Consider the following 26,685-nt stretch of genomic DNA (forward strand, 5'->3'; position numbering starts at 1 on the left):
TAGAAAGTTCAAAGCCAGCCTCAGCAATTTAGTAAGGCCCTAAACACCTTAGCGAGCTCCTATGTTTAAATAAAATAATAATAATAATAATAATAATAATAATAATAATAATAATAATAAAAGATGAGGATGTGGTTCAGTGGTTAAGTATCCCTAGGTTCAATCCTTGGTGCAAAAAAAGTAAAATAATTTTAAAAATCCTTGAGCTTCAGTCATAGTTTACTTGTGAGTTGGTCAATACCTCATGCTTTGGTCTTGGACAAGCTGATTTTTATGATTGTTTCCTCCTTTGCATTATTAAGAGGAAAGACCAAGTCATCTCTGAGTTTCTTTTCTAATTTTATGATATGCATTCTTTTTAATGCAATTCTCAGTATTCACCCAGGATGTGAAATTGTCCCCATTACTGGAATCCTTTGTACTCACACTACCGTGGTTCCCATCTCAAAGGTGGCCACCTTCACTGATAGGATCCCATCACCTATGCTAAATTCTCCAGAGTAGCCTGGGGGAGTACAAAAAGATGGTCATTTTGGGGGTACTGAAATTGAAAGTGGATCCCAGGATAAGCATCCCTACTAACTGGGAGAAACAAAATCATCAGGAAACAGATTATATTTGTTTTTAAATTAAACTTTGTTTTTAGATAAGTGTAGATTTTTCATGCATTTGTAAAAGAATGCAAAGAGATCCTATGTTCAAACAGATGATAGCATCTAGCAAAACTGCACAACACAACTAAGATTCTGACATTCACCAAGCCAAGGTAGAGCCATGTCCAACTCCTGGAGGGTCCCCTTGTGGGCCTTTCCATACAACCACTTCCCAGTCCAACACCGACTCTGGAAACTTCTAATTTAATATATATATTTATCTATCTATCTATTTATTTATTTATATGTATATCTACTTTATATATAGAGATATATTTATATACACACATATATATCAAATATATTATATGAATTGAATATTTCATTATATTACCTTCTTAAAAATGGACTTTTTTATTTTACCACATTTCCCTGAGAGTCAGCCAAAATGGTGAATGTAATCAATAGTTCATTATTTTTTTAATACTGAGTAGTATTCTATGGTACACATTAATGACAATTTGTCTAGCCATTCACTTTCAGAGGATATACTCCCAATTCACTCTTTGTTACCAAGATTGTTTTAGCTATTTTGCTTTTGCATGTCAATTTCATAATAATCTTAACTACGTTTAGAAAACTTCTTCCTGGGATTTCAGCTTTGCTGCATTAACCCTTAGAACAATTTAGGGAGAACTGATACCTTTATCCGGTGGAGTCTTCTAATCTGTGAACACAGTATGTCTCTTCATTTACTTAGGCTGTTTTATTTACTTAGGCTGGTTATTTTCAGTAGCATTTTATCATATTGAACTTGCATATTTTACTTATCTTTTGTGAAGTATGTAACCAACTATTTCATTATCTTTGGAGTAATTTTAAATAGTATAGTGTTTTAAATTTCAGTATATATAAATATAATTGATTTGGAGTGTGTTGATAGTATAATGTATAACCGTCCCTGATTCATTCATTAATTCCAGAAGGTTTTTTCTTTTTTCTTTTTTGGTAGGTTCCTTGAAATCTCCTATGCAGATAAACATGGCACCTGAAACTAGGAAAGTTCTATTTCTTCTTTTCTGATCTGTATTTCTCAAATCTCTTTTCTTGCTTTACTGGTGTATGCCTTTTGGAATTTACAGTACTATGTTGAGGAGTGTGGTAGAGTGAAAATTATTATTTTTTTTAATTTTTTGATCTTAGAAGGAAAAGTTCAGTCTTTTGCCTTTAGAATGATGTTATTATAAGTTTATACGCGCGCACACAGACGCATACACATTCTGTCAATTTGCTCCTAAATTGTTGGGAGATTTTTCTCATGGATTTGGTGAAAATTTTTCTGTGTCTATTGATATGATTATATGATTCTTCTTTAATCTGTAACCCTGATAGATTGCATTGATTGATTTGTAAAGAACCTGTGCCCTGTATAGCTGGACCCAATTCCAGTAGTTCTGGTACATTTTAAAACTATATAGACAGATTCAGAAATTTTATGAAGAATTTTGCATTAAAATTAATATAAAATATTAGTCTGTTTTCTTTGAATTTTTTGTTCTCTTGTAATCTAAGCAATTCAGGCATTATAAAATGCTTTGTTTTCTCCTCTTATGCATTCTGGAGAATATTATCCAAAATTCATGTTAATTCTTCTTTAATATTTGGTAGAATTCTTCAATGAAACCACATGGGTCTAAAGAGTTCTGAAGAGTATTTTAATTACAAATTTAATTTCCATAAAGGTTTGGGGTGATTCAATAATATTTTTCATATTTCGTGAGTTGCAGTAGTTTGTACTTTTCAAAAAGTCATTTCGTTAGTTGTTCAATTAATGTGTTCCAAGTAGGTTGTAATGTTCTCTTTTTGAGATGTCTTTGATTTCTGTTCTTTATTGTTTCTTTTCTTCTAATTGTTTTGGGTTCACTTTACTCTTTTTTTTTCTAACTTCAGCTAGATAATTAGATGATGGATTGATGACCTTTACTTTATTATTATTTTTTTAAATGAAAGCATGTAGTACTATCAATCTTCCTCACAATCCTGCTTTAGCAACACCCACATTTTGAAATTTATTTTCACTTTCATTCAGTTTTATGGTCTTTTTTTTTTTTTTGAACTTTCTCTTTGACTCATGTGTTATTCAATTTCCAAGTGTTTGAATTGTTGTGGGTTTTTTTTTTATTGATTTCTAACTTGACTGAAATATGATCAAAGAAAATATTCTGTACAATTTATGATTTCAAATATCTTAAATTAATGAGGTTTGTTTTATTTCTCAGGCTGTGAGCTATCATGGTGAGTGTTCATGGGCACTTAAAAATCTATATATTCTGTTGTTAGGTAGAGTGTTCTACATCTGTTGGTTCAATCTTTTTGGCTGTGTTGTTCTGTTCTATACCCTTACAATTTAATATTGCTATTAATCTCTGGGAGTGGATTGTAGAGATCTCCATCTATAATTATTGATGGATGTATATCTCTTTTTATCTCTATTACTGCTTCCTTCTTGTATTTTGAAGCTTTATCCATTGGGTGCCGTAAACCAAGAAGTCACAAGTGAGGTTAAAATAAAAGCAAAGACAACTTTAAAATTGGGACTGAAAGGTCAAGTTAAACTGAACCATCATTCCCCTGGAGGCAAGGCGGCTTGGGATTTTATAATAAGGAACAGTGGATGCTGTAATTTAGCATCCTTTGGGGGTGATAAGCAGGATTGAGGCAAGCCCAGCCGTTGGTACTGAATTAAACCCGGGTGACTGTAAATTTTGTGAGTCCATTGAAATGTGCAGATCAGGTAGCAGACTGCTCTCACCTGTATTTCTCAAACCTTGCCAGGTTCTTTTAGATTTTTGGAAAACTGTTTCCTCATGGAGTCAGTTCATGACACAATGTCTTTTTGGCAGTCTTCCACATGTCTATAAATCTCTAAGCTTAGGAAAAGAGTTTTGTTCTTTTTTTTTTTTCTTGAACATTCTATACTCCTTTTGACTTTTGCTTTGTCAGTACCCATACACTTAGCATCCACAGGGACTTATCTTCTGTGTGTGTGTGTGTGTGTGTGTGTGTGTGTGTGTGTGTGTTAAACCTCCTCTTTATTTTGCTCTGAAACTGAATTTGCTTAATAGTAGGAAACACTTTCAGTTGATTTTCGTTTAGAGTACTTGTAGTAGGATGATCTCAAGTCAGCCCTCCTTTGGAACACCATCATCTCCCCCAGGTCTGAACCCTGAACTCAAACTCTATGGACAGTTCTCCTGGCTCTCTAGCTTGTTGACTGCAGATTGTGGGGCTTGTCCGACTACATAATCACATAAAATGTGTGTGTGTGTGTGCATATTATTCTATTGATTATTTCTTCAGAGAACTGAAAACCCTGAGTAATACACATAAAATGCATTTTATATTCTACTTTCAACAATGTCACTGTATGTGAAGAGAGTTATTTTATAGATAGCATATTATTGGGTGATGTTTTATATAATCAATGTCTGTTAATTGATATATTTGTTGCAGAGTCATTATTGCTTACACTTTTTACACTTTCAGTATATCATTTTATTTTTTGTTTCCTACTGCCTCTGACTCTGTTTCTCTTATTTTACATTTTTGTTTAAACATTTAAAAGAATGTGTTTTCATTAATTTATAGCATTTGGATATATCTAGATACAAAAATCTCTCTCTATAAAATACCCATATATCTAAATTTCAGGCAAGTTCTTTTCACTGGCTGATTTTAATTCAGAGTGAAATGATCCATAAATTGCTATGGTATCATTTTTCTCATCAGGAGTCTGACTTTTTTTTCCCCCTCTAACAAAGTTGCAGATATGCAAAATCCTTCATTATGCATAAAATACTAAATAGCTGCCTAATACCTCCTCCTGGTTTCAACATTTTTAAATAATTGGCATGGCCTGTGGGGATAAAGTGTCCCACATACTTTGTGCTGAACTCGCCTGGGACAAACTCACACCATGTGTCTGCAAAGGAAAAAAGCGTCTGTGAGAGAGGGCTGCACCCCCTTCCTCACCTGAGAGGCAAGATCCTCTGGTGCTTCCTACGGGAAAGAAGTCTAAACTCACACTAGCCCAGGCATGTTGATAGCAACTGGGCTTTTCCTGGCACGCCAACCAGGATTCAGTTATGAACAATAATAGAATAATGTTCCTATCTCCTAAGAGATACCACAAAAACCAATTTATTGCTACCTTGTTTATGCTTTCCAACTCAAGTTCATCAGGGGTCATTTCAGAGCATAATGTCATTTTTATAGTTTGCATTAGCATTATAGAATTGCTGGAAATTATATTTCGTGATGCTGTCTAGTTTACAAATCATTGTTCTCAGACTGTATTGTTTCTAGTCCCAATTATTTTTCTTAGAAATATCTAGTAAAACAGAAGTAGATAGAAACAAAAAATTGGGAAAAATACAGTGTTAAAATGATGAAATTTGGGCTGGGTTGTGGCTCAGCGGTAGAGTACTTGCGTAGCACGTGCGAGGCCCGTGGTTCAATCCTTAGCACCACATAAAAATAAATAAACAAAATAAAGGTATTGTGTACAACTGAAAAAATAAATATTAAAAAAATTAAATAAAAATTTAAAAGTGATGAAATTTGAGGGTGATCTTTCAAATACATATTTTTTACTTTCATATTGTTTTTTCTTTTCCTTTTTTTTTTTTTTTTTTTTTAAAGAATAGAGATGTGTACTACATTTAGTGCACAAAAAAGAAAAAGACAAAACTTTGGTTCAAAAACAAACTAATATTCTCTGTCCAAAAGCTTTGTAACCACATGATTTTTGTTTTTCCTGCAGCAATACTGATTGGAAAACACATTCCTGTCTACTGGTACCTCGGCAGGAATGACCTTCATATTGAAAATTTGTACTCTATCTGTAACATTGGTCCACTTCACCTTTTAAATATAGCTCTGTGGCTTTTTTTTTTTTTAAGTTATAGACGGACACAATCCCTTTATTTATTTTTAAAAAATTTTTATTCTGATTTATTATATATGACAGCAGAATGCATTACAATTCATATTACACATGTAAAGCACATTCTTTCATATCTCTGCTTATATACAAAGTATATTCACACCATTCATGTCTTCATACATGTACTTAGGGTGATGATGTCCATCTCATTCCACCGTCTTTTCTACCCCCATGCCCCCTCCCTTCCCCTCCCAACACTAAATGCTGAATGTTCTCTCTGATATAGATAGATGAGGCTTATTTTTTAAAGGGACATGTTTTCCTTTTCCTTTTCTCCCTCTCCCTGTCCCTAACCTGGGGGTGGAGAACAAGATTATCTTGAGTTATCTGTGCTCCACAGGAAGGAGATATCTGCCAGAGAATCTAGAGAGTAAATATCTCCCAAATTAACAAGTGAATCTTAAAACACCATCAGGGTGCCCTGGGAACCCCTGGAATGTAGCCTTTGAATAGCTCCTTTAAAAGCCACCTGTTCCTCCTGATGGGCAGACTCACAGCCTCTGGGACAGGAGTCCCCTGTGTTTCTCCTTTACTCACAGAGCAATAAAACTTTCCTTTTTCTCAAAACCCTGTCCTTGTTATTGAGTTGGCTTTGGGGACAGGACTGAGCTCTGAGTTACACATCAGCTTGTTGGGTCTTTTATTGGAATTCCATTAATTAACAAGTAAATTTGAGGAAAACTCTTACCTTCCAAACAAGTACATCTTATATCTTGGCAGATTAAAACCCCGTTATCTGTCCTATAGTTTAATTGCATCTTTTCATTCATATGGTTGTAAAAACGGAAGGTTAAGTCTATCCCCAGGTACTTTTGATGTTTTGTTGGAATTGTGGATATGGTCCATTTGTCCCATAGTCAATTTTCCAACTTGTTACTCTTCAATTACAAGAAAACTTTGGAATGTTGCTTGCATATCAATCATCTCATCAAACTGATCCTTTTTATCTACTTTTTGGTCATTTTCTTACAGAGTAGTGTTGGATAGTATCAAATGACGACAACCACGTTTCTGCAGATCCACTACTTCTCCTCCTAGTTATTTCTTGCCTGCAGATCCTGATTAAGTTCTCCAGTGTGCTGTGTCTCTATCCACAATTAGTTGGGGCAGATATAATACTTGACTTGTTCCTTTTTATTAGAAATATTTCTAATGATTTTCTGCTAATACTTTATTTGCCAACTTCATGCCTATTATTTTCATTAATCATTTATTCTTTTGTCTCAGAAACGGAGATGCCTCAGACAGACTTCTACCCCTAGATTGAGATATGTGCATATGCACATTAATTATTTCCTGCTGTCTTAGCAGCATTTCAAACTCAAAAGCAAGCTCCATATCTTCCTTCCAAATGTTCTTCTCCTTACACTTTCCTCCTATAATAATGAGATTACCATACCCTGTCACACATGCTAAATTCTAGGCATTTGCTTTTACTTTTCATTCATTTAGGAGAGAAAGACTAAGACTGTCAACAGAAACTTGGCAAACATACCTATAAACAGGTAACATTGAAGAAAACCTATATGTGTGTATACACGTATGTGCATGTGTATGGACATGTTTGTGTACATGTATGCAGGCAGATGTCCATAGAAAGAATACAATAGAACTTATGAGACTGAGTTTTTGTTTGGAGAAGGAAGTTGGAACTCAGACAAAAGCAAAGTTATTTTAAAGTATATCTAAAATACTGTTTCTTTTTTAAAATACAAATCTAAAACAGATAATTCTGGGTGGTAGACACAAGGACAATTGTTATGATCTCTGTATTTTAATCTATTTCAAGACGCTTCTAGAGAAACATTCCAAATCAAAAACCCAGTAAATTTTGACTAAAAATGGGAATAGTAAAAGAAAATAGTCATGGCAACATAAAATAGGAACTTGAACCAGATATGACCACCGTTAAAGTGTGAATATGTGGCAAAGCTTCAACTTTTACCAGGTGTTTAATAATAGTGCTTATTCCTTCTGGAATTTCCAGCCCAATATCTCTTTAAAAGATGCTCTCTGCCATCCTCGGTTTCCACAGAGTATGCAGAGCACGGCTTCATGACTCACTCTAGCTGTTTATATGCTGTACCTGTCACTCTTCACCTACACCCATGCATGGATGTGCATTGTCTAAAAAGGTGGCTTCTCATTTAGTAAGTGCCTATGAAGCACAGCATCAATTATAAGAATTTCCTAATTATATTTAGAACTCAGGCACAAAGGAGCCTTTTGTTAAAGAAATTTGGAGATAAGTGGAATAAAGACAACTGGCTAAATCAACTGTTATCTACAAGCAAATACCTGTCAAGCTATTGATTTCTCTTTGTCTCTCCTTTGTTGTTTTTAAAGTGCTTATCTATTGCAAAATACCAGTGTAAGGAAAACCATGGGCTCTTGTCCAGTGGGATCAACTGACTTGTGGAAAATATTTTTAAAAATATATTGTCTTAAGTCTTTGGAATTTGTCCTCAGGTCAACACCAAATGGAAGAAGTATACACTTATTCAAGAATATATACTAAATCTCCAAGGAAATAACAAGAGTGTGGGAGTTTTGAGCCATAACCCACTTCTTCTCTGCTTTATCACCCAAATTAACTGTCAGCAGGTATGGACAGGAAGATGGGACTGTCTCTCCAGGTAGCTCCCAGCTGAGGGCTGTAGCCTCACCCACAAAGCAGTAGGCTTGGAAGATTATCTGTCCCCTCCTCCTTCTGCTTTATATTGAAGAGGCTAAATACCACGAGAAAGTTGGTGGAGAGGTTGGGGGCTTCCTTCCTACTTCCAGGCCCACCCATAGCATAGAGGTTCTATTCAGCGTTTGACAGGTCAGTAATATTGGAGACCTGGTCATCTTGATCCCAGGATACACTGGAAGAGACAGGCTGAGTAGATCAGAGGCCATTTCCAAACCCAGCACACTGCTCCGAGAGTAAGGTGTCACTCAGAGGCAAGCAGACTGCTCCGTGGAAGGAGCTCAGAGATTCTGCCCAGGTAGAGAGGCAGGTCAGTCACAGAGCTCTGAAGCACTTCCCAAAGAGACTACATTATTTTGAAAAGGATATAGGGAAATTCAAGCCTAAGCGTTATCTCACAATCAAGGGAGATTTTGCTGTCAATAAATTAATAACAGGGGCTGTGGTTATAACTTAGTGGTAGAGCGCTTGCCCCACATGTGTGAGGCACTGGGTTCGACCCTCAGCACCACATTAATCAATAAAGGTATTGTGTCTAACCACAACTCAAAAAATTTTTAAAAAGAAAAAAAAAAAAGAAAGAAATTAAAAAAGAACTGATCTTTCCACTAGAGCAAAGAGCTAAACCCTGGTGTCAGCTAGTCCACCAGAGACAATCAGGAAAGGATACAACTCAGAAGATTCCTTGTGGACTCAGAGCAAATCTCAGCCTGGTGTCAAAGCTATCCCTGCAGAGAGCCAGGATTTAATTGACTACAGAGCAAATTATGCTTCAGGGAATTGCCAAAAAAAATAGAACAACCACCTGGTAATTAGTGGAACTGGGGTCAAAATCAACCAAAGGAGACTGTGAAACAGAGGTAAGGAGAGAAGAGATGTTTCAAGAGAGCTCACTTCAAAATTCTGGCACCCCCACAGGGGAGGGGCAAGGGGAGTGGGGTTTGTTGTGTGCATACCCATGTCCCTGTGCAGAGGCTTCACATGGTGGACAGTCGACCTCACTAGAATAACCCTACCGCCCTACCAAAAAACATACACGCCAGTATCAACAAGAGCAGGCCCCGGATAATGAGGTCTCATAATTATCCAGAGTTGCTGTCATATTGCCTAAAATGCCTAGTTTTCAACAACAACAAAAAAAAAACCCATAAGGCATAAAGGTAAAACAGGAATTGCTTCCTAGTAAAGGAAGAAGCAGATAATAGAAATTTTCATGGAATGGCCCAGATGTCAGGCTCATCCTGAGATTCCAAAGCTGTCCCTGTAAACATATTCAAAGAATTTTTAACAAGAAGTAAAAGAAAGTGCCATAAAAATGTCTACTTAAACAGAGAATGGACCAGATCTCCTTATCTGTCTGTAGGGTCTGCGATCCAAGACCCCAAATTGATGTCTGAAACTGCAGATAGGGTGAGCACTGTTTGATGTTATGTTTGTTTTTTTCACATAAATAGCTATAATAAAATTTAATCAATAAATCGGGCACAGTAAGAGATTAACAACAAAAATAAAACAGAACACTGATGACAATTACAGTAAAAAGTTTCATAGATTTTTTCCCCTCTCTTTGGTGTATTCAGATTGCCAGCATGACTACTCTTTTCTTGTGCTAAAGGGTCCTCATTAAGTAAATTAAGCGTTGTTGTAGGTGGCAGTTGATCTGATAAGGAGCTGGCTGTGATGTGACTAGTGGGTGGGGAGCACCTGCTGCAGGGGGAGCCTACCCGTGGAGTTGAAGTGGGTGTTTGGTCCTCAGCTGCTGATTCCCACCGTCTCAGAGGAAGAATTCCAGGTGAGTCACAGAGTGCACCAAACAGACTGGATGGGTCATTCCCAGAGCCGATGTGGCCCTGAGGAAGTGGAGGTTTTTGAGGTCTGGAGTCCTCCTCTCTGTCTTCATTTCTCACAGGCTTTAACTGGATTATTACCCTTTGGATGGCATTCAGCAAACTCTGTAAAATTCTCCCTGTCCTGGACACAGGGGTGGTTGGGGTCATCCTGACTTGGTTTCTTCAGTGGTAAGGTAGGGGTTCTGGCAACTTGGTCAGAAGACAGGGTGGTGACAAAGTCTACAAACAGTAGTTCCCTTAAGGGACTGTGATTAACTATGCCCGGGGGAGGTTCTGACACACGGCTACATTTCCTGGAAGCTTCTCTGCTTCAGTGAATATTAGTCCCCTTGAAGGATTTTAATGACCTAGTCTTGGGAAAAGTTGGACATTCTAGTTGTCATTCTCCAGATGCTTGCCTGCCTGATGGAGCTCCCTCTGGTCTCAGTCCTGTGACTCATGAATTTTCTGAATGCTTGTGACTGGTATCCTCTCTGTATGTTACCGCGCTTCGCTGTCCTTCCCCTACCCACCTGTTCATGGCTGACTCATCTAACAACAGAGAGTTGGTTCGCTGAACAGAGACAGGATTCACACCCAGGAGGACATGACACAGGTTGTCATGAAGTTCCACCACACTAGTCAGAATGGCCCACTATTTAAAACTTTGAATTATTTCTTCTGGAACTTTCCAGTTAGTGTTTTGGACCACAGTTTATCATGGGTAACTGAAACCACAAGAAGTGAAACCATGAATAAAAGGCTACTAATGTGTTAATAAAATGACCAAAAACTAGAAAAAGAAACAAGAAAGATTTTTAATATAAAATATAACATTTTTGAAAATAGTAAAGAAACTTTAACAGTAGGTTTGAGCTGGTAGAAGTAAGAATCAATGAACTTGCAGGCAGATTAATAGAAACTATGAAATCTAAAGAACACAATGGAAAAAGTATGAAGGAAAATGAATAGAAACTTAGAGAAATGTGGGATAACATTGACTATACCAACAAACATGTGGTAGGATTACTGGAATGAGAAAAAAAAGCAGCAGAAAAATTAGTCTTAGAAGTGACAACTGAGTTATGTGTGGTGGTGCACACCTGCAATGCCAGAGACATAGAAGCTGAGAAAGGAAGATTACACTTTTGAGGTCAGCCTGGGCAATTTAGTGAGGCCCCAAGCAACTTGGCAAGACCCTGTCTCAAAAAAAATTAAAAGGGCTGAGGATGTGGCTCAGAAAAGTACTCCTGGGTTCAATCCAAGATAGCCCTCTCTCAAAGAAAAACAGAAAATAAAAAATCACTGAAATCTTAGTGAATATGATTTTAAAAAAATCATTTTACACTTTTAAGAAGTGCAGTAGTTCTAAGTGGGGTAAATGCAAAGAACTGAAATCCATACACATCATAGTTTTTCTTAAAAAAAATTGAAAGAAAGGAGATAAACATCACATTGTGTGCAGGAATGCCTCTAATAAAATTAATCACTGACTTTTCAATCAAGGCTCTTATAGAAAACAAAACTGTTTCATAAATGAAGGTAAAGGGGGTTGACAATATGGTGGAACTTAGGTAGGTATCAGAACGATACAGATACATCTATTATAAACATATATGTACCTAATAACAAAGTTCCAAAATGTATGACATAATTTGACAAAAATGAAGAAAGAAATGGATGATTCAATAATAATCATCACAGACTTCAATATCCTATTTTCAATAATGGATAACTAAGCATATTTCAAAAAGTATATAGAACAATTGAATGACACTGAAAAGCACTTGGACCTCAGAGACATCTGTGGAGCAAAAGTAGAAGGCACAGTCTTCTCAAGCGCACATGGACAATCTGTAGAATGAGCCACGTGGCAAGCAGGCTATAGAATAAGCCTCAGTGAATGCAAAAGTTGTAAAATTTTCTAAAAAAAATATAGACTGATCCCAATATAAATAAATTTCCAAAGGCAATTGCCGGAGTCTGGCTGGGCACAAATCAGGAGCCACTCAAACAGGAACAAACTTTATTTCTGAACTCCACCAGCACACTCCACACGCGCTCCCCGGGAACTCTCCCCAACGCCACCCACGCGGCTCCTCCAGGAACACACCACACACCAACTGGAACTCCCACCACCGGAACTTCACCAACCAACGCAAACTCCCCAGGCAATCCTCGCAGAGAACTCCAAAGTAGCGGGCGCCTGAGGCAGATAGTAAAGGTCTAATAAACAATCGAATCAACCCAGCATCATCTTAATGGCTCGCCTCTCAACCAATACTATTGGCAAAATGCCAGGGGCCATTCGGACTGGGCCGTGGCTCTCAACAGGCAATTTGAACTACCTACAAATATGTATGAAACAACAGTTCTAAATAACCAAAGAGTCAGAAACAAATTGCAAAAGAAACTAGAAAATATTTGGAGATCAATTACAGGATCCTTGCATGGTGTGAAGATGTACAGGAGACAGCAAAAGGTGACACTGCAGGAAAATTTGTAGCTGTAAATGTCCCTAATAAAGAAAAAAGAGGTTAAACCAGCACACAAATTTTCCCTAGAGGCACCAGCTGAAGAAGAGCAAACAAAATCTAAATCAACAAACAAGTAAATAATGAAGTTTACAGTGGAGGATAATCAACTATAGAAAAGGAAAGAGATAGAGAACCTCAATGACACCAAACATTGCTTCTTTGAAAAGTTCAACACAGTTGATAAACCTTTAGCAATAATTATAAAGGAAAAAAGAGACAAGACTCATACTATTAATGTCAGGTACAAATGAGGTACATTACTCTGAATTTACATCAATAAAAGCATGATAAGAAAGCACTATGAGCAGTTGAATGCAACAAATTAGATGACATTGATACATTATGCAAATTCCTCAAAACACAGAAATTACTGGAACAAACCCAGTAAAAGCTATAATAAGTAAAGAGACTGAATTAATAATTTCTGGATTTTTACAATGAAAGGCCAAGCCTCAGGTGACTTTATTGGTGAACTCTACCAAACACTTAAAAAATGAGTAGAATCAATTTTTTCATAAAAGATTCCAAAAAAATAAGAGATGGGAGCACTTTCTGACTGGTTTAATGGGTCCAGTATTGTTTGGATACCAAAAAAACAGACTTCAAAAGAGGAGAAATTATAGCTCAACCTATTTTATAAATACAGACACAATAATCCTCAAAAAAAGAAGAAAAAAAGCAACAACATTAAATAGAATCTACCAACATTCTCCATAATCAAGTGGAATTTATCCTAGGAATAAAAGATCAGTTTAACATTCAGATATCAATTAAGGTACTAGACCAGATCAACTAAATATGAGACAAAAACTACAGGATCAATCCCATAGACAAAAACAAAAAACAAACAAACAAACAACAAAAACAAAAAAAAGCCAGCACTCTAAAAATAACATCTTTCCATATTAGAGACATTCAATGAATGGGAAGGGAACTGTCTCAAACTTTATAAAGGTATGCTGGTGATGGTGGCACATACCTGTAATCCCAGTGATTTGGGAGGCTGAGGCAGGAGGCTGCATCAGCAATTTAGCCAGATCCTAACTCAAAATGAAAAATAAAAATGGGACCAGGGATGTAGCTCAGTGGTAGACTGCCCCTGGGTTCAACTTCACTCCTGGAGGAAACAAACAAAGGCATCAATGTAGAACCCACAACTACCTTCATACTTCATGGTGAAAGACTGAATAATCTCCCACTGAAACTAGGAACTAGGCAGGGATATCCACTGACACGCAGTGTTGTACTTCAACTATTGTACTAGCCAGAATCAAAGGGTATGGAAATGACTTCCCCCAGGAAAGGCAAATGAGATCCCCCCAAAACTGTCTGACCCAGAGGAAGATGGAAGAGGAAGGCAATCATTAATCCTCTCTCCGTGAATTCTTCCCCAGTAATAATGGCCTGGAGAAAAAGTAGCAAACTTTCTTCCCTTCCCGGTTTATCTCCAGCATCTCCACCAAAAGCAAACGTTCACTTCTTCCCAACCACAGAGGGTCCTGAAGGGAGGAGGTGGATACTGAAACGCTGGGCCCTGGACTTTCACCCTTTCCCATTGCCAATGAGTCCTGGAAGAAGCCAGTGGTAAAGCTCTGGGTAACAGCGGGTCCCAGAGCAAGAGGATACGTGTGAACAGCGAGTTCTGAGCTTTCCCTGGTGACCATGAGTTTTGGACTTTTCACAACTTTTTCCCTGACTGCCCAAACCAACACATTCTGCCTCAGTTTCCAATGATTAATTCGCCCTCAATGTAAACTATTAAACTCAGAGCCCCTCTGTAACCCACAGCCGTCTTTCTAACCAGAAGATGAGCCCCTCCTCTGCCTGGTTGATTGAGTCCTTGAATAAATAAAGGGCTTGGCTGAATCTGTTGAGGTATGCATCCATCATTTTGTGCTTATAAGAAGAATTCAGCAGGAAAACGAAATAGAAAGTACCCAGGTTGAAAAAGATGGAAATGTATTTCAGTTTGCCAAGGGCATGATATGGTCTGCAAAAAATCCTAAGGAATCCACTAAAATGTTATTAGAAATAGTTAAAAAAAAGATCAGTCAGGTTGCAGATCAATATGCAAAAAAAAATAAGATAAAACAAACATGTTTTACACTACACTAACAATGACTAATCTAAAAATAGAATTAAGAAAACAACTCCCTTTATAGTAGCATCCACAAGTATGAAATACTATATTTAAATACTATATTTAACAAAAGAAATGTAGATCTTATACTCTGAAAAAACTCCAAAACATTTTTTTAAATGATCTAAATAAATGTCTTACCCCATGTTCTTGTCAACAAGGCAATATTTCTCAAACTGTTGCACACATTTCACATAATCTCTGACAAAAATACCAGTTGGATTCAATCCTTGAATTCATATAGAAATTCAAGGCACCTGGAATATCAAAATGAGTTTTGAAAAAAGAACAAACTCAGAGAAGTGACTCTTTCAAGTTTCAAAACTTGCTACAGAACTACAGAAGTCACCTTTTGGGAATAACACCAACTGATTTTCTCAGAACAAAAGCTGTCAATAAACTTGTCACAGTGTTATTCAAGCAAGGATTTTCAAAGGAAGCCTTGAATGGGCTGTTCTGCACACATTTACCCACAAACGCCGCTCCCTTCAGTGCTGAATGCAAGCAGATATTTACATGAAATAATATACTTGCTTTAAATTGTACCAATAGCATCACACAATTATTAAATATATAAAGAACTAATCTTTGCCTTGACAGTTGGTTTTTTAAATAATCTACAAGGATTATTGCCAAATTGTGGTACACAGGCCACAATTGTGGATTTTAAAATTTTTTTAGCCTATAGAATGCGGTGGAAGCTATGGCATGCAGGCTTTGATTGACCCTGCACACTTTGGGAAGGTTTTTTGCTACTTGTAAGAACAACCCTGGGCTAGCCAGCTAGAGGGACAGAGAGCAGAGAGTGGAGAGCCACCGTGTCCTGAGAGATGACTCCAGATATGTGACAGAGCACTGATAATTGCCACAGAAAAACCCATCTACCCAGTTTTCCAGGCCCATGGCTAATTACCACATTAGTTCCTCAGCAGAGGAAACATCCCACAACCCCATAACCCCATGACCAATAATAGAAATTAATTGTTATAAGTTTATTGTGATAAACCTTATAAGTCTGGGGATGGTGTGTTGTGCTATAAAGTCTAATTGGTGCACAAATATAAAATAACAGGGTGGATTAAGTACTCTAAGCTGTGTAGATCAATCATTGCTCTGTATCAGGCAAGCAGGGGACAAGCAAAATGTTTGTATAACCTACATTTCTAAATTAAAATAATCAGATTCCTGCAGCTCAGAGATTAGTCTCCTGCAGCTTAGCCTCTGTCTTATTTCCAGTGGTATAGATTTTTCTAGCCTGGTAACCTGAGATGAATCACCAGTCTGGACAGAAAGCTCAGAGCACATGGTGAGTTTTTCTTGACACTCAGCTGACCCCTCATTTAGGTCTCCTCCCAGTGCCTCCACCTCTCCCCAAACTCCTGGTGCTGGGGACCTGCAAATTAACTGGCAATAGACAGGTGAGCAGGGAAAAAGACAAAACTCATTCATCCTGTGGCAATAAAAGCAGTGGTTCTCTGAGAAGCTAGTGGCAATGCTCAAAATACCAGCTTGATCAAAAAGGAGAACGGGGGAGAAAGAATGAGAGGCTCTGAGGAAGCCTTTGTACACAATCTCTTGCTATGTCATGCTATCAACATCCCTCACCTACCTGACTGGAGGCTGCATCAGGGGTGGGAGGGCAACTGGATTCTCGGGAGTCTTTGCTTCCAGACGATGACAATATTTATTTGAAAACAACATTGCAGATGTCATAATACAATGAGGTCATATTGGAGGGTGGTCCCTTTTTCCAATATGATCAAAGCCCCTTTAAGAAGGGAGTCCAATAAAAACAGAGACCCATACCAGAGAATGCACGTGGCAGTGCTGTGCTGTGAGCCGAGTGACACCAACAGATTGCTCTCAGGTCACCAAAGCTATTAAGAGACAGAGTAGCTTTCATGTCCCTTCTGGTACATTTTTTTCCAGAACCTGGGCCTCCAGGACTGTAGGGCAATGGATTTCTGTGGCTTCCAGCCATTCAGTTGGTGACACTTTATTATGGCTGCCCTAGGGAACAAATCTATGGCACTTGTGACTTGCCTGGGATTATAACACAGGTGTGACTGCTTTGGATTACATCACAGGTGTGTGAGTGTTTGCTGGCTCCCTCCTCCACCCAAATATAAGTTCTTGTTGAGCATACGGGCTCTTTGGGACAGGCCATAGAACAGAGCCTGGCTCCCAACCAAACTGAACATGCACCATGGGCTTGGCTCAGACTGTCATTACGAGTTCCATTGTTAGTCTGTGCGACAAGCTCATGAGAAAGTCACCCGTTTCATTAAGAATGAAGACAGGGCCCAGCCACACCGGAGCAGGAAGACGCCAGGCGCGGAAGTCCGGCTCCGCCCCGAGTGCTAGTCTGGAGGAAGCCCATCAACCCTTAAAATCCATCAAAGGGGGTGTGGCTACCAGCACGGTTCTGCGGCTGATCCAGGTACCTGGTTTCCAACTCCCCCACCCTTGGCTGCGATAACTCAAAATATTTCCCACAAGCTTTTGGGGGTTGTAGCTATCAACGCAAAACAACAACTGTAGAGGCACCTGGTTTCTACCTCAGAGACTAGAGTAGGGAAGATACAGGTGGAAGCTCATTTCCTTTCACACTGGCTATACCCACCACCCTGAATACAGAGGCTCAAGCTAGGAATAGACAACGCCACCTACTGGAAGCAAGGAAAACAGTGTTCTGAGAGACTTTTTTTTTTCCCTCTCTCTTTCTCTTTTCTTCTCTCTCTTCCACAACTTCAGCATATGTGAAACCAAGAACTGAGCATGAACAACTGAATTACCAAAGTAATATAATATAGAGGAATTGCATATACCCCACCTCCTCCCCATTTTTTTTCTTTATTTCTATCTTACTTTCCTTTTCCTTCTCTTACTTCTCTTTTCTTCCTTGTTATTTTTTTCTTTTTTTTTAATTCGTATTCTCTCTATCCCACTTTTAACCTCCTAACTTTTGCTATCTATACATAGGGTAACTATCTAAATACAGATAGGAGGTTGAGTCTATACATTCTTCCATAAATTACCAGTCGAGTGGTTAGAGTTCTCCAAAGGTGCTAAGTTAGTTTAACCTCATACCCTCACTCCTTTCCCTCTAAGTATAACATCCTTCGTCTGAAATTAAGTTTTCTATATGCCACCAGATATGGTACGCCTTTTATGAAACTAAGGAATATATTCTTAAGTAATAATTAAAACCAATATCTATAGTCTTAGAATCTAACTATAAATGTATTAATAATGAAAACTTGTGCTTAGATAATGTATTGTTGATATTGGGATCTGTTAACATTGTCTTTCTCCGCAAAAGAGGGATTTTGGAGCTATACAAGAACAATATAAATATATAAGGGGAAAAACATTTGCACAACAGTTTCACAAAGCTAGAAAGAATCATGAGCAGTATGAAAGGACAAGGAAAGAAAGGACCACAAACAATACAGGTCAATTCAACATTAGATGAGGTAATATCTGCAGCTGATGGAATGTCAGACAAAGAGTTCAGGATATACATGCTTTAGATGATCTGGAGTTTCAAGGAAGACATTATTCATCAAATTCAGAAAATGAAAAATCACTTTGACAATGAATTACATAAACAAATCCAAGAAGCAAAAGATCAACTCTATAGGGAGATAGAGGATATAAAAAACAAACAAACAGAAATCCTGGAAATGCAGGAAACAATAAACCAAATTAAAAACTCAAATGAGAGTATTACCAGCAGAGTAGAACACTTGGAAGATAGAACTTCAGACAACGAAGACAAAGTTTTTCAACTTGAAAAGAACATAGACAGCTCAGCGAGAATGTTAAGAAATCATGAGCAGAACATCCAAGAATTATGGGATAACATCAAGAAACCAAACCTAAGATTTATTGGGATACAAGAGGGTTCAGAGGTTCAAACCAAGGGAATAAGCAATCTATTCAATGAAATAATACTAGAAAACTTCCCAGACTTAAAGAATGAAAAAGAAATCCAAATACTAGAAGCCTACAGGACACCGAATATACAAAATCATAAGAGATCCACACCAAGACACATAATAATGAAGATGCCCAACATACAGAATAAGGAGAGAATCTTAAAAGCCACAAGAGAGAGGAAGCAGATTACATTTAGGGGTAAGCCAATCAGGATAACTGCTGATCTTTCAACACAGACTCTGAAAGCTAGAAGATCCTGGAACAACATATTTCAAACACTGAAAGAAAAAGGGTTCCAACCAAGAATCATGTATCCAGTGAAATTAAGCTTCAGGATTGAAGATGAAATAAAAATCTTCCACAATAAACAAAAGTTAAAAGAATTTGCAGCTAGAAAACCAGCTCTTCAAAACATCCTTGGCAAAACATTACAGGAAGTGGAAATGAAAAATAACAATGAAAACCAACAGCGGGAGGTAGTACAGTAAAGGAAAAACTAAGCATAGAGGAAAAACAAATCATGTTAAGTAACATACATAACCAAATATGGCTGGAAATACAAACCATATCTCAATAGTAACCCTAAATGTTAATGGCTTAAATGCACCAATCAAAAGACATAGGCTAGTAGAATGGATTAAAAAAAAATCCAACAATATGCTGCCTACAGGAGACTCATCTGATAGGAAAAGACATACACAGACTAAAGGTGAAAGGTTGGGAAAAATCATATCACTCATACGGATCCCAGAAGCAAGCAGGGGTGTCCATACTTGTATCAAATAAAATAGACTTCAAGCCAAAGTTAATCAAAAGGGATAAACAAGGACACTACATACTGCTCAAGGGAACCATACACCAACAAGACTTGACGATCATTAATATATATGCCCCAAACAATGGTGCAGCTACGTTCATCAAACAAACTCTTCTCAAGTTCAAGAGTCTAATAGACCACAACACAATAATCATGGGAGATTTTAACACACCTCTTTCACCAATGGACAGATCTTCCAAACAAAAGTTGAATAAAGAAACCATAGAGCTCAATAATACAATTAATAACTTAGACTTAATTGATATATACAGAATATACCACCCAACATCAAGCGGATACACTTTCTTCTCAGCAGCACATGGATCCTCTCAAAAATAGACCATATATTATGTCACAGGGCAAATCTTAGCAATTACAAAGGAGTTGAGATACTACCATGCATTTTATCTGATCATAATGGAATGAAATTGGAAATCAATAATAAAATGAGAAAGGAAAAACCCTACATCACATGGAGATTAAACAATATGCTACTGAATGAACAAAGGGTTACAGAAGACATCAAAGAGGAAATTAAAAAATTCTTAGAGGTAAACGAAAACTCAGACACAACATATCGAAATCTCTGGAACACTATGAAAGCAGTACTAAGAGGAAAATTCATTTCATGGAGTTCATTCCTTAAAAGAAGTAAAAGCCAACAAATAAATGACCTCATACTACACCTTGAAGCCTTAGAAAAAGAAGAACAAATCAGCAGCAAATACAGTAGAAGGCAAGAAATAATTAAAATTAGAGCTGAAATCAATGAAATTGAAACAAAAGAAACAATCGAAAAAATTGACAAAACTAAAAGTTGGTTCTTTGAAAAAATAAATAAGATTGATAGACCACTAGCCACGCTAACAAAGAGAAGAAGAGAGAGAACCTAAAATACTCCTTACGGGATGAAAAAGGCAACATCACAACAGACAATTCAGAAATACAGACGATAATTAGAAATTATTTTGAAACCCTCTACTCTAATAAAATAGAAGATAGTGAAGGCATCGATAAATTCCTTGAGACATATGAACTACCCAGATTGAGTCATGAAGATATAAACAACCTAAACAGACCAACATCAAGTGAGGAAATAGAAGAAGCCATCAAAAGACTACCAACCAAGAAAAGCCCAGGACCAGATGGATATACAGCGGAGTTTTACAAAACATTTAAAGAGGAACTAATACCAATACTCCATAATCTATTTCAGGAGATAGAAAAAGAGGGAGAACTCCCAAATTCATTCTATGAGGCCAATATCACCCTGATTCCCAAACCAGAGAAGGACACCTCAAAGAAAGAAAACTACAGACCAATATCCCTAATGAATTTAGATGCAAAAATCCTCAATAAAATTCTGGCAAATCGTATACAAAAACATATCAAAAAGATTGTCCACCATGATCAAGTAGGATTCATCCCTGGGATGCAAGGCTGGTTCAATATACGGAAATCAATAAACGTTATTCACCACATCAATAGACTTAAAGATAAGAACCATATGATCATCTCGGTGGATGCAGAAAAAGCATTCGACAAAGTACAGCATCCCTTTATGTTCAAAACATTAGAAAAACTAGGGATAACAGGAACTTACCTCAAAATTGTAAAAGTTATATATGCTAAGCCTCAGGCTAGCATCATTCTAAATGGAAAAAAACTGAAGGCATTGCCTCTAAAATCTAGAACAAGACAGGGATGCCCTCTCTCACCACTTCTATTCAACATAGTTCTTGAAATACTGGCCAGAGCAATTAGACAGACAAAAGAAATTAAAGGCATTAAGATAGGAAAAGAAGAACTTAAATTATCATTATTTGCGGATGATATGATCCTATACCTAGAAGACACAAAAGGGTCTACAAAGAAACTACTAGAGCTAATAAATGAATTCAGCAAAGTGGCAGGATATAAAATCAACACGTATAAATCAAAGGCATTCCTGTATATCAGCGACAAATCTTCTGAACTGGAAATGAGGAAAACCACCCCATTCACAATATCCTCAAAAAAAATAAAATACTTGGGAATCAACCTAACAAAAGGGGTGAAAGATTTATACAATGAAAACTACAGAACCCTAAAGAGAGAAATAGAAGAAGATCTTAGAAGATGGAAAAATATACCCTGTTCATGGATAGGCAGAACTAACATCATCAAAATGGCGATATTACCAAAAGTTCTCTATAGGTTCAATGCAATGCCAATCAAAATCCCAGCGACATTTCTTGTACAAATAGATAAAACAATCATGAAATTCATATGGAAAAATAAAAGACCCAGAATAGCAAAAGCAATTCTAAGCAGGAAATGTGAATCAGGAGGTGTAGCAATACCAGATTTCAAACTGTACTACAAAGCAATAGTAACAAAAACAGTATGGTACTGGTACCAAAACAGGCGGGTGGACCAATGGTATAGAATAGAGGACACAGAAACCAATCCACAAAATTACAACTATCTTAAATCGATAAAGGGACTAAAAGCATGCAATGGAGGAAGGATAGCATCTTCAACAAATGGTGCTGGGAAAACTGGAATTCCATATGCAACAAAATGAAACTGAATCCCCTCCTCTCGCCATGCACAAAAGTTAACTCAAAATGGATCAAGGACCTTGATATCAAATCAGAGACTATGTGTCTGATAGAAGAAAAGCTTGGCTCCGATCTACATATTGTGGGGTCGGGCTCCAAATTCCTTAATAGGACACCCATAGCACAAGAGTTAATAACAAGAATCAACAAATGGGACTTACTTAAACTAAAAAGTTTTTTCTCAGCAAGAGAAACAATAAGAGAGGTAAACAGGGAGCCTACATCATGGGAACAAATTTTTACTCCTCACACTTCAGATAGAGCCCTAATATCCAGAGTATACAAAGAACTCAAAAAATTAGACAATAAGATAACAAATAACCCAATCAACAAATGGGCCAAGGACCTGAACAGACATTTCTCAGAGGAGGACATACAATCAATCAACAAGTACATGAAAAAATGCTCACCATCTCTAGCAGTCAGAGAAATGCAAATCAAAACCACCCTAAGATACCATCTCACTCCAGTAAGATTGGCAGCCATTCTGAAGTCAAACAACAACAAGTGCTGGCGAGGATGTGGGGAAAAGGGTACTCTTGTACATTGCTGGTGGGACTGCAAATTGGTGCGGCCAATATGGAAAGCAGTATGGAGATTCCTGGGAAAGCTGGGAATGGAACCACCATTTGACCCAGCTATTGCCCTTCTCGGACTATTCCCTGAAGACCTTAAAAGAGCGTACTACAGGGATACTGCCACATTGATGTTCATAGCAGCACAATTCACAATAGCTAGACTGTGGAACCAACCCCGATGCCCCTCAATAGATGAATGGATAAAAAAAATGTGGCATTTATACACAATGAAGTACTCCGCAGCACTAAGAAATGATAAAATCATGGAATTTGCAGGGAAATGGATGGCATTAGAGCAGATCATGCTAAGTGAAGCTAGCCAATCCCTAAAAAACAAATGCCAAATGTCTTCTTTGATATAATGAGAGCAACTAAGAACAGAACAGAAAGAAAGAGCAGGAGGAAAAGATTAACATTTAACAGAGTCATGAGGTGGGAGGGAAAGAGAGAAGGGAAATTGCATGGAAATGGAAGGAGACCCTCATTGTTATACAAAATTACATATAAGAGGTTGTGAGGGGAATGGGAAAAAATAAGGAGAGAAATGAATTACAGTAGATGGGGTAGAGAGAGAAGATGGGAGGGGAGGGGAGGGGGGATAGTAGAGGATAGGAAAGGTAGCAGAATACAACAGTTACTATTATGGTATTATGTAAAAATGTGGATGTGTAACCCATGTGATTCTGCAATATTTGTAATGTTTTGAATAACCGATAAAAAAAAAAAAAAAGAATGAAGACAGAGGATTTCAGTAGGCAAGCTGGGATTCCAACCCGGTTTGCTTCTGGAGCCCCATGGCCTGTGGGGGAATGAGCAGGATTGTCCGACGCCTTCTCCGTGCCCATGTCCAGGGCCACTCTTCATTTCCCCACTCCCTGGTCCCTCTGCCACCATCAGAATCTGCCTCGTCCTAGTGCACCTTCATTTATTCAGCTGCTCTCTTCATGTCCCCCTCGTGACAGGCTGGCAAGGGCTCGTCTCCTAGGAGACAGAAGTGAGTCTGCGCAGTGTCACGGTCACTTGTAGCACCTCAGACCCTGTCTTCAGTTCTTGTTACTGATTTTGGTGAGCCAAGGTCTCCCTGAAACTGGACATTGATCCATGGAATGTAGCAGGTCTTCTGATAGCTATGCTTTCTTATAACCTCCCAATAAAAACTTTATTGAAGTAAAACCTGATTCCACCTTTTATGCATCTCCTATCTAACCTCTATTTTTTGTCCAACATTTTTTCCCAAAAGGTTGATCTATTCCTCTACACTGAGGCTGGGCCTGGAATGCATCCTTTTTCTCCTGTCAGTTGGGGCAGGGCAGAGGACAGTTAATTACTAGCAGAGCCAGCGTTCCAGCAAATTCCACCAGCTTCATACTTTCAGAGGATAAATCACCATGCAAAGTGATTAACCCAGCTGGCTCTCTTTTCCAGGATTTCATGGGGGGAAAAAAGCAAGAAGGAATGTCATAATTAATCAAACTTTTTATTTGAGGTAATTTTAGACTTCCCAGAACAGTCACAAAAATAAAAAAAGAGAATGACTCTGGCCAAGTGAGAAGATCAGCAAATTCTCTAATTTCAAGGTAAATAGGAGGTGAAAAAACTTCAATAACCACTATTTTGATAGTCTAATAATTGACACATTGTTCAATATTAAGTAACGACAGGGGTAACCTGTGACATTCTGACTCAGAAGATTCAGCCTTAAGTCAGACACTGTGGAGATTCTGCAAGAACAGGCTGTCTCTCAGGACTGAAGACCTCTCTGTCAAGGTCAAAGGAAGGTCACGGATCTGGAACACTGGGTGATGCCTGCAACCAACGGCCATGTCAGTAGAAATGACTTTCTAGAGGAGGAGGAGTGAGGTTGTTGTCATAGTTGAGAAGTATGTATCCCTGATTCTGGTCACATGCTTGCGCAGTAGAGATTGGAGGATCAAGTTACTCAGACTGTCCTGGCTGGCCCTGGGCTGCACATGTAACATAGGAGAGGCCACATGTCCCAAGGGAGGCAGATGTCTAGCTGGCTTGAAAATGACCTAGCTTCTGACGGAGCTCCCTTACCCACCCACTGATCAGCAGAGGACAGACGCTCCATCCACTTCTTTGAGCACAGTTCTGGCTGATCAATAAGTAGGAGGACACAGACACAGCTTCTAGGTAGTTAGCTTCAGAATAGGAATTTAAAATGATCAATCACCTGAGCTAAAATGCAGTACACCAGTAACCACAGATGGATTATTTTGACCCAGATAAGTTGCTAAACAAACAAACAAATAGCATTAACAAAAACCCTTAAGGGAAAAACAGCAGAATACAGACTTGCTTCAAAATATCATTGAAAAACTAGTAACAAAAAATTATGAAGGGGCAAAGAAACTGAACTGTTTAATTGAGGTACTGTGTGTGCATATGGTGGGGTAGGGGATGGGTAGTCAATGGATCCCTTCAATCAGATCTCTCAAGGGATCTACTTGTTGGATTTACTAAGACTTTAAAGAGCTACTATAAATATACTTGTAGAACTAAAGGACAAATGTTAAAAGAATTAAATAATTCATATACAGAGACATGATAAATTGTGGCATAAAGGTGTATTAAAAATTGTAATGCAAAAAGAAAAAAGAAAAAAGAAAAAAAGGGCTTGGAAATAAAAAAAAGAAAGTTATTGATTTCTATATGCCCTTCATATTTTATCCAGAGTTCATTTTCTTATTAGGAATATGTATTGTTTTGTCTTTTCAGTTTATGGATCCATTATCATGATCATTGTTAGTAACTAAAACTGTAATCTTCCCAATTGTGATATACTATTTAATATACTAGCCAGTATTATTCCTGTTTTCCTATTCAGCTTGATGATGTGGCAGAGTATATTTTTTAATTTCTTAATTTTAAGCATCCTCTCTTCCTGAGAGGAACTCTGCTTGGTTGTGGTATATTGGTCTTTAATATGCTGCTTAAATCTATTTTCTGATATTTAACTTACAAACTTTGCTTTAATATTTTTTAATGAGTTTTGTCTCTGTTTATCTGTACTGACTGCCATATTTTGGATTTACGTTTTTTCTAATTACAGAAAATAAATTGTCTAGTCTTCAAAAAAAAAAAAAGATTTAAAGTATGATGAAAATTCAATTCCATTGAATCAACAAACAGAAATTCTCAATTAAGATACGAAATTTAAAAAAAGATACAAAATGATACAAGAAAAGAATCTAATGAAAATTTTGGAGTTGAAAAATGAAATATCCTAAAATGAAAAAAAATGTTAGTGGGGTTCCACAGAAGATTTAAGTTGGTAGGAGAAATAATAAATAACATTAGAAACAGATTAATAGAAAGTATCTAATATGAAAAAGGGATAGATTTTGGGGGAAAAAAACACAGTGTCTAACAGGCTCATTGATAAAAGCCAAGTGCACCAACATAAGCAAAACAGAAGTCCTGGAAGGAGAGGAAGGAGAAGAGAGGAGAGTTAGGAATCTCTCAAATTTGATTAGTGCAGTAATCTACACCTACAAGAAGTGCAATAAACCTCAGTTACAGAAATCTCTATATAAAAGAGTCCATGTTTTATGTTCAATTTATATTAAATATCTGTAAAAGGTGAATTACAGACACAGATCAATAGTCACTTGTGTTTAAGATGAGTAAAGATTGACTGCAAATGGACATGGGGTATCTTTCAGAGTGTTGCAAATGTTTGATTCTATTGAGACGAGTGCACAACTCAGAGTAACTAAAATATTAAACTGTACACTTACAATGAATGAATTTTTATATGCAGGAAATTATATATTAAACTAGGCCAAATCAATGTAGGACACACATAAAGAGGGTCCATACAACTTTCCAAACCATCTCAGAAATCTTCTCATTGGAATACCATAATAAGTATGAATTGGACCACAGGCCACTCATGTTAAATTTTGGCAAAGAAGATGGTTACATT

Source organism: Callospermophilus lateralis, chromosome 17 (genome assembly GCF_048772815.1).
Source record: "Callospermophilus lateralis isolate mCalLat2 chromosome 17, mCalLat2.hap1, whole genome shotgun sequence".
NCBI classification, from domain to species: Eukaryota; Metazoa; Chordata; class Mammalia; order Rodentia; family Sciuridae; genus Callospermophilus; species Callospermophilus lateralis.